The following is an 11,019-nucleotide window of genomic DNA, read 5'->3' as shown; positions in this document are numbered from 1 at the left end:
ACCTTGGCCAGCTAGAACCCTGACCTTAAAACACTTGACAATGCGCCCTGGGGTTTTGTAAAAGTAGAGATCCGAAAACACAGATAGCACCAACAACGAGCAGCTCAAGGACGCTGTTCGGTCAGCATTTGAAACAATCACCCCTGATATGTTCTTGCAGATGAACAACTGAACATAGAGGTATATAGCTGTGAATTGAATATGTTGGAACCCACACAGACTTTTAGATCCATAGAAGGTAAGCGGCATCTATCCTAATAATTTCATAACAAACATGTGTTCTAACGAACATATTTGTATTTGTTTTTTAGTGGGTATTTTACATCAATTTTCTCTGAAATAAATTCTCTACAAGTTCTTACAATACAAATTTTAAGCATTTGTTAGTCATTTAACAAAATGACTAATTAGCGTAAAGGGAGTTCCCGCCCAACCGGTAAAAATATTTTCGTGTGTATATATATTGTTACCACATATATGTCTAATTTAATATCGGCGGCCGAACGCGGTATAGCAGATGCGAACTGAAGAAAACGATGCGAACTAGCTCACAGTACACGGACACGCTGATACAGTATCACTCCCACCGCGCAGATGACGCGCAGTTTTCCCACCATAGCGGCGCTACAGCCCCACCATTTTCAGGCTCCAATAAAAGAGCGTGCACGAGAGTGAATTGGTCATCGTCGACCACCACCTGGAGAAGACCAAGAAAGAAGAAGAAGAAGAAGAAGATGGAAGAAGACAGAAGAAGTTTCCTAACCGGCTCAACGTGGGACCTCCCAGTGGATGCCAACATCCCCGCCGGAGCAGTAGGCCTGGGTGGGCCCGCCGAGGGAGTCGCTGGACGCGGAGACTACCTTCCCGCTCCAGCTCCAGCTCACCGAGCTTCAATCGTCCTGGCTGGCGGACTCAACAGCAGGAATCGGCCCAGCGCGAGATCGATCGGGGAGTACCGCCTCGGCCGCGCCGGCGAAGGATGATCGACGCCGGCCCAACACTGCGGTGCTCTGGGGGCCACCACTGCCACGCTAATGGGTACCCAACTGCCGCTGAGGGAAAACCCGGTCGGACTTCAATGGACGATCCGCAACTCCCCGACTTCGCCGGAAAAAGCTTCCGGACTCAACAGCTCTTCTCAGAGCTAACGCAAAAAACCGCCCTTTTCAGGACCACCACAAGGTTATGAATTACGTGCTGTCGAAGCCATTCGGCGACAATATATATTATGTAAGTAATAAAATCAAATCTCTCGAACTTGTATTTGTTTTTTATTGGGTATTTTATATCAATTTTCTCTGAATTAAATTCTCTACAAGTTTTTACAAAACAAATTTTAAGCATTTGTTAGTCATTTAACAAAGTTTTTGAATTACAAATGTAAAAAAATTATTTTTAGACAACAAATTTTTCTGTTTTGCGTCAGAATTTTTATGAAATTAACTGTAGGTATGGTTCTGGAATCTGTTTATTCAATCTGTCACGTCAAAAATCATAAGAAACCATCAAGTTTACCTCTTAATTTTGTTCCTAGAATTTCAATATGGTTGTATTTCACTTTTTGCGCAGGAACTCTTTCGCTAACGGAATATTTTCGGACCCATGTTTTCATGAACTTTTTTAATTATTTTTGGTAGTAGAATGAGCTCAGAAGGCGCCGGTAACACTATGTGAATCATCCTAAATATATAATACTCGTTTATGCACAGAATACACTGTTAACATATTTTTTTGTAAAAAGTGTTAACAAAATTATGGCAGCCCTTAAATAACTTTTCAACAGTTAAAAAATATAAACTAAATTTTTACAAATGCTTAGATTTCAAAACTATCTATTTTTCGATATGAGACCAGTACTTCCAAGAGGTGCAACTCACAAATTTTTAATGAAAATAGTAAATTTTTGACATATCATTTTATAAGACTTGGAGAAATAAAAATTTTGACGTAGAAACATTTAAATAATTATCGTCCTAAATAGTAAACTCCGAATTTTAAGTTATTACCCATATGTAAGAAGGTCGTGCTGTATAAGTTACATAAAACGTGAATAGTTAACTAATAAACTTTTCTATTCTCAACTTTTCTATTTATTTCTGTTTCTTCAAATCAAAGAAAAGTCAGTAATCATGTAAACATTCGTTAAATTGTATTACAGTCGACTTTTTTTCGAATTTAACTATTGTTTTACAAGTAATTCGTTATTTTTTATGTGATAACTTTCCCAATTAAGAACTGATCGTCAAGTTTAAATACAGTTTATCACGGACGGTACTAATTTCTTCTATGGTGCAACAATGTTTTTAATCTTACGTTTGCACTAACTCTATTGAATACTGTAACATCAAATAGGTTTTGGGTCCCTTCACAAAAATAAAAAACAAACAAAAAAATTTTTAATCTATTTGAGAAAACTTCTATACGACCAATGATTAAAAATTACATCTTTTATAACTTTTTTTATTTACATTACTATTATTTAAATTAAGAAAAAAGCAAAATACTCTTTATTATATATAAACATTCTTTAACATGTTGGATTATATTTTTAAAAAAAGTCTGACGTGGACAACATATGACGTCCTTATACGCCTATTAAATCATATGTACACATTTTTAAAAGTATATACATTTTTTTTTCACTAATAACTACTGATTTTTTTTTTATTGCTATAATTGAATTATTATTTATTGTATTTTTTTTACAATCAGAGGTTAATAATTATTAATAAATCAATATATGTAAATTAAAAAAAAAAAATCCCTTTTGGCATGCCGGAAGGCGGAAGTAGATTTCACCGGTGCTAAGTAGGAGATAAAAAAGATTTCCACCTTATAGTTAAGAAAAACTTCAAATTTACTCAATACGACAATCGTTGCATGTGAAAAAAGTTTCACGTATTTAGTATACAACAAGCCCCTCTTCTTACAATTCCAGCAACGATTTGGTCATCCCTTGCCGTAAGACTTGGTCATATCAAAAGTTTTTTTCAAAAAAAAGTTTTAGGTAATGTTTAGAGGACTAACGACCACTTTAAACCGATTCGATATTGTGCCTATTTAGGTTTCTGTCTTCAAATCCCCATTTTTTTAATCCCCTGGATCAATGGTTGGTGATATCAAAAAACTTTACTGAAATAAGTTTTACATCCTTATCCAAAGAATAATAAGAACTTTAAACGAATTCGATATTTTACTTAGTAAGAAAGTTATAGCGATATTTTGTTTTTTCGAAAAAGCCCCCATATTCACCCTTACGGTCCGATTTTTCCCATTAACGAACTCGACTGAGATTTGGGTCGAGTTATTTTTAGGGAACAATTTGAAAGTGATTGGCACAAAATTACGGCAGTTATCGTATCCACAAGATATATATATATATGTAAGAGCTGACGGTGGTTTTGGGGTCTGTGGGATTTGAAACGCGATGATATGTCGAAATTTTCTGGAAGTCGAATCATGGTACCCATTACAATATAGATTTCTTATGAAATCTACCTTAAAACAAAACGAAGTCGGATTCGAACCGATGTGTCTTCCCTTTCTAAGATCCAGAAATTTCATTAATTAAAATTTTATTTGACTATACCTCTGGAACCGATGAAAATAATTACCAGTTATATATATCGTTGAAAAGCTCTCAGTAAGAGCTTATTACTGCAGTTAAGAAAAAGTCCAAAATACAAATTTTTTGGACACTTTTGGTCAAATCGATTGCAATCAAACGGGGAGGTGCACAACTAGATGTTACAACAGTTCTAAATCCAAAATTTCAACATTCTACGGCTAATCGTTTTTGAGTTTTGCGAGATACGTACATACAGCCGTCTCGCCGAAACTAGTCAAAATGGATTCGGGGATGGTAAAAATGAATATTTCTGTTGAAATCTGAAAACTAAAATTTTTCGCGATTGAAATACTTCCTTTACTTCGTACAAGGAAGTAAAAACTGTTACAAATGTTATAGGATACTTTTTTTACGTTTTTATGATCATTTTAACTCATTACAGAGTTGAAAAATACGTAGGCTACATTAATTTGTTTTTTATATTATTTTTTCCAGACTTTCTTATAACTGAAACACATGTAAAGCACCTTAGATAGTAGAAACACCACTTAACGCAGGCTTCTCTGAAAGTAACGATGTTAATCATACAACCAGTCTGTATAGGGAATAGAATGAAGGTGTCATTTAAAGCGCTAAACACCAACTGTATTTCAATGTGCTTGACATACGATATGCAAATTTCGGCTCACTAAAGATAGCATCAGGAAAACGCAATACTCCGCAATACTAGATATTATTATTTACCAAAAATTCAAATTGTACGCATATGTTGTTACGCGTGTTTATTTGTGCGTACGCACGCGTGCACGTGGGTGTGAATAAAATATGGAAATTATATGATCTATATGCCAACATTTATACGCTAAAACTTATACTACTGCAGTATGAGGGATAAAGTAAAATCCCGTATGGCTTAAAGCAAATTAATACGTTAAATCTGTTTAACAAAGCAGTTTCTTTTTCTTTTTTTTAATTTTAAAATCAAGGTTTTTAAAATGATTTTACGTGTAAATAATTTACACTGACAGTTTTCAATAATACCCTTTAAAAAAACGATCTAATACTGCAACAGAAAGTTTAACTCATGATGGTAAAATATCTTTGAACCGAACTCAATTTTAAAAATATACGAGGGTAAGTCAATTATTATCCGCAATGTAGTTATAAATTTTATTACTGGACGCTAAACAGGAAAAAGAAAAGTCTTACGAATGTGTTTACTGCTGAACTGGACGCTATTCATAAGGCTTTAAATATCGTCATATCCTTATGACGATATTGTTGCAACTCGTGTAGTGTTCTGCAAGCCTTAGAAAATTTTTATTCCAGACATCCTATCGTCACCGAAATCTACAATGCAATCGCCCAGTTGAACCTTCGCGACACACAAGTGAGTTCTGCTGGATTCCTAGCCATATGGGGATTCCGAGTAACGAACGTACAGATTTCGCTGCAAAAACGCATGGTCAACCGTCCTTCACTACCCGTGTTATTACATCCGACTTTATTAACTATGTCAAACACGCACTTCGCACGAGGTGGCAAGACGACTGGATTACCACAGCTGACAACAAACTTCGCTATATCAAAGGTAATTAATGTGTTACCGTGGGATTCTTCCCGCAGGAAAATTCGCCGAGACAAAGTGGTCCTCTGCCGATTACAGATAGGACATACGAGAGCTACACAGAGTATCTGATGTCAGCAGTAAACTCACCAGTATGCATGCGATGCAACTGCCACTTGATTGTGCGCCACATTCTTGTGGAACCCATACGATATGCGGCCTTGCGTCGTACATTTTCGTCAAATCCTGGTCAACAATAAAGAAGTTTTACACCGGTTGTTTTTATTTCTACGGAATGCTAATATTTTATACATTTTTTAATACGCTGGTTTTTTTGTAGTAGTATGGTTAAATTTAAAAAAATTTGTTTTGTCTTTATTTTAACATTTTAGTTTATTTTGATTTTGCTTTTAAATGTCTTCTTTGAATTTCTATTACGTTTTAATTTTTTTTTATACTATTGTTTTGTTTTTATATTACATGTTTTTCTTTCTGGGGATTTCTTTTAAATTTTTAATTGTGAATTTTGTTGGTTTTTTACATAGTTTTTAAAACACTTACATCGTGTTCGAGCGATGATAACGCTGAAGCGTTTTTCGCTGAGAAAAAAAATGATCTAAGAAATTGAATAAAACTGGTTCCAGACCTTTACCTCACTTAGTTTTTAAAAAAATACGAAAGGTTTTATCGGAAATACGCTTTTTCAGGTTTGAAATAAAATTAAATTTTCCAATAATCAAATAGAAATTTCTAGTTAACTTTGTAGAAGATTTAATTATGTGAAAATTGAATAATTAGGTCTATTAATAAAATTAAACACGAATTTGGGAAGTTCAACTTTAATTAGAAACAAAATACACATACCGGATCTGAAAAATGATACGACTTTCATCAATTTTTGAATAACATAATATAAATGAAAACAAATAGAAAACTTAACAAAAACAGAAAAAAACGAATAAAAAATAGATTTAAAAAAATTGTTTCTAATTATACTTAAAATTCTCAAATTTGTGTTTAATTTTCTTAGACGTAATTTACATTAATTTTCTAAGAATTAAATTCTCTACAAAGTTAATTTTACATTCTTTTCCTGTTTACCCTCCGGAACCACCGTACGGTATTACTTCAGAGGATGATACGTTTGAATATAAATGAAATGTAGTCTTGTACAGTCTCAGGTCGACCGTTCCTGAGATGAGTGATTAATTGAAACCTAACCGCTAAAGAACACCGGTCCCCAAGATCTAGCATTGAAATCCGTATAAAATAACTGCCTTTACTAGGATTTAAACCTTAGAACTCTAAGAGTTCCTTAGAAATCAGCTGATTTGCGATGACAAGATTTTACAACTAGGCCGGCCTCCGTGGCGCGAGTGGTAGCGTCTCGGCCTTCATCCAGAGGTCCCGGGTTCCCAGTCAGGCATAACATTTTCACACACGCTACAAATCATCATCTTGTACAGCCATTCCAGCCGCGGTGTAATACGTTGGTTGTGGTAATAGCATACACTAAGTAATTGCCGGATAAATAAACTACGGATAATTTACAATTCCTTTATTTACCTTTAAATTTACAATGAATTATTTAATCATTACATTAAATCACAATAATTTCATACTTTAAATAAATATACATTTTTAAATATACGTTAAACATACTGTCTAGCTAGAACAGATATAAAAAAGTAATGAGTTTTGTGTAACATTTCAAAGAAAAGTGAAGTCATCTATTAATTGCTTAATAATACTTAAGCTCAGCCGATTTATTATTAAAAAATGATAAATAAGAAAATGACAGGATGATTACATTTATCAATGTATGAAGAAAACACATGAATCTGTACAATCTCATCCTCTGAAGCAATACCTAACGCTGGTCCTGGAGGTAAAAAAAAAAATTCGCCACTAGACCAACTAGGTGGGTTCTACAAAGGTAACTAGAAAATTTATTAATTTATTAGTAAATTAACAAATTTATTTTATTTCAAACCTAAGAGGTATATATCCGATAAAAACTTTTCGTGTTTTACCCCGTTTTTCTTAAAATCTAAGTGAGACAAAGGTCTGTGACCATTTTTATTTTATTTTTTAGATCAAAAACCATAAGAAAGGACCATATTGACCTCTCGATTTGTGCCCTATGAATTTTGGTACGGTTTAATTTCACAAAGGGAACAGAAAACAGAGTTAAATTTTTCGCGAGTCGAAACTCGCTAATAAATCGTTTTTTGACCTATGTTTTTATGAACCTTTTTTCTTATTTTTGGTTATAGAATCATCTACTGAAAGATTGCCGTGCAATTTGGAATCGCTGTGTAAAAACAAAGATAAATAAAATAAAACTGATTTCTTCATAGCTCTATATATGAAATATAAAAAAAAAATATTTAAACCGAAAGGAGTAGAGCAAAAGAACAAACAAAACAAATATTTTAATTTTAAGAGGTGGGGATGGTTGATTTTTTAAATTTTTCTTGGATTATTTATATATTAAATATTATAGGTAACAGATTTGTTTTTAATAAAATGTTTTTCTAAAATGCCCCTCTCTCTCTAAAACAAAGAAAATCGGGATTGGTTTTTTCGCCGTATCCCCCAACCCTTGAACGAATTTTGAAAAAAAAAATTAATACGATCAATGCTCATTTATAGAAATATTTGGGTAAAATTTCAGGATAACAGGTTAAATCAATCCTGATATATAAGGTAAAAAACAGTGCGACACACATACATACGTATGTTTTTTTGGTCTAGACCATAGTAAAACATAAATATTTAAAAAATATTAAAAATAATTATAAAATTTAAAATTACGATTTCCATTAAATAAAAAAAGAACAATAAATTGAAATAAAAAAAGAAAGAAGAAAAACAAGGTATGGAAAAAGAGAAGTAAATATCGTTATATAATATTTAATAAATAAAATAACGCATCAACTTTCAGTTTTAATCTGTTTTAAATAGCTCTGAATAGTAACTGTCGTGTATTAAAGAGCTCTTTAAATTTTAAATATTTTTGTTGAAGGACAAATCGATGTAAGACCTGGTGGTGAGCATTTTTAATCTTTAAATGCCTGCTATTTCTACACATGAAAAATACATTTAAAAATTAAAGCTCTCTGAATTATTTTATTTAATTAAATAATGCGTAACGATGTTTAATCCTCTTTTTTCATACCTTCTTTTTCTTTTTAGTTCGATTTATTACAGTTTTTTTATTTTATTTTATTTTTTAATATTATTATTTAACTTACCATTTTTATTATTTTTGATTTATTTTTTTTTTGGCAGTCATGTTTTTTTAAATTTTTATAACTATTTGTATTATTTATACGTTTTAGTGATCCTCGAGAAAAAGTCACGATTCGAAAATTTATGGATTTAACGTAGGCCTGGCCCTTGGGAAAGATGCGAGTGCTCAGATCTACGACAGCTCTAACTAGGGTAGTCCCTTGTAGTTTATGCACCGTCACAGCCCAGCACAATATTAGTGACAGCTTACGCCGGTCCAATTTGCCCTGTCTCCCTAAAGCTTCAAATTAGAGGGCTCGATCCTCAATCCAAGCCGACAGCATTAAATCTAATCATACTGTTGGCGTTATTCTGTAATAAATGCACACACATAAATATAAGTAACTTAATTAAGTTAAAATTAGCAGGAATGTATTCTAAATTTCATTAAAATTACTATTAGTATGATATTATCAGTTTGTGATTGTTGTATTATTGCAATGGGTTTATTGATTAATTATGTGTAGTATGGTTAATATTTATTTTCACTAAATATTGAGATGTCCGATGAAAATTGAATTAAAAAATCGAAACGTCGTAAAATTAATAATTAGTGTAATTAATAAATTTTCATCCACATTACTACTAGTTTTCACTTAACATCATTCTAAAAAAGTACCTCCTACATATTGTTTTTTTATTTAATAATTTTGATGTTTCATAACCATGTAACAGCTTAATTAATAAATTAATAAAATAATTAAAGCACTGTAAAAAAGCAACGTAGTTAAAATTTTAGTAGAAATTTTTATCATTTTTCTCATTCTTTATTTTAACATCTATTTTACCAGATTTTAGATAATTGTAAATTAAAAATAATTTTAGAAAACTTTTTATAAAATTAATAAGCTAAAACATTATAAATTCAATTTTTTAAATATACTTTAAACTATATTATAAGTAACTTATATTTTAATTTTATAAATGTTATAATTTATTTTACTAACTTAAATTTTTATTTTCAAAGAGCCGTTCAATACTTCATAAGTTGCATAGAACCAAATGAGAACTGACAATTTAAATTTGTAGGTTAAGTTGATTGTTATTGAATGCACGTGTATATCTCATTAAAATTCATGAAAAATACTCACTTCAATACTGCACCTTACAAATTTGCACAATGTACATTTTTTAATTAAACTTTAAAACGTTATTTCAATAAATACTAATATACTCAATAAGCGCGCAATTCTAGCAGACTCGGCAATGCTTCGCTACTGCTAGATTTGAGTATACATACAGATTAAATGACAACAATTGAAAGTTTTATAAAACCTCAAAAAAACCGAACATTAGCAATTTAACAAAATTTAACATTTCACTTTATAAAAGTCAAAATGTAAATAAATCCAAATGGCAAAACAACAGCACTACCTATCGGATTTAATTCACACCACTCTCTAATTACAGTATTCGGTGGAAAATAATTTTTTAACGAAAAGTGTTTTGGCTGCAAAATCATTACAATTAATACTGAACATTAAGAAACTTACAAAACATTACGGAACCTTATAAAATTTCACCTTTAACTTTATAAAATTCAGAATGTAAATAAATCCAATTGTCAGAACAGCACTACCTATTAGATTTAATTCAAACTATTCTCTAAATACGAATTTTAAAGTAAGAACAACACTAAGCTACGACGCAAGTAACTGATATGCGAAAAAGCAACAAAATAAAAAAAATTCCTAGAATCCGATCGCAGCACCAACTACCGGGTTTGACTGATAAACCAAAAATTTAAAAAAAACTTCTTAAACGCGATCGCAGCTGTGCCTACCGGACCCAATTGTGAACCTTAACCATCCCAAGATCAACAACACTTAAATAAATTTAAAAAACATTTTCAATTCAATACTGTACCTTACAAATTTGCACAATGTATATTTTTTAATTACACTTTAAAACGTTATTTCAATAAATAATAATATAATATTTCTCAATACGCGCACAATTCTAAACGCGTTCGCAGTGCTGCCTACTTGTTACTTAATCAGTTGTGATTTTGTTTACATTTGCAACGGCCATACGGGCTCTTTGTGATTGGTCGTTGTGTTAGACAGCGGCCATCTTGCATTGATCTGATTGGTTTTCCTTTGTTTACATTTCCATCTGATTTATTAGCCTCCTATTTATTAAAAAACTGTTCTCGCGATATTTTGTAACACAATAATAACACAAAATTACGAAATATTTTTCTCAATTTGATCGCAGCACCAACTGTCGGGACAAACTAAAATTAAAATAGAATATTATTGAATATTCGATACTGCGGTGGTAGTGCAGTCTGCCGGATCCAATGTAAAACATTCCAAAATCAACAACTACTTATAAATAAAAAATTAATTAAAAAAACATTCTCGAATCCCCTTGAACACACACACAAAATTTCATCAAAATCAGTCCAGCCGTTTAGGAGGAGTTCACTTTCATACACGCACACAAGAAATATATATATAAAGATATATAAACATACTACATACATATAAGATATATAAACAAGATATATATAAGATACATAAAGATATATAAACATACTACACCCTAAATATATTATATTCCTTTTTTGTCAGTCGTGTAATTATAA

The sequence above is a fragment of the Lycorma delicatula genome, chromosome 5 (assembly GCF_047948215.1).
Source record: "Lycorma delicatula isolate Av1 chromosome 5, ASM4794821v1, whole genome shotgun sequence".
Lineage (NCBI taxonomy): Eukaryota > Metazoa > Arthropoda > Insecta > Hemiptera > Fulgoridae > Lycorma > Lycorma delicatula.
The sequence above is the reverse complement of the archived record's forward strand: the minus strand, read 5'-3'. Positions refer to the sequence as shown.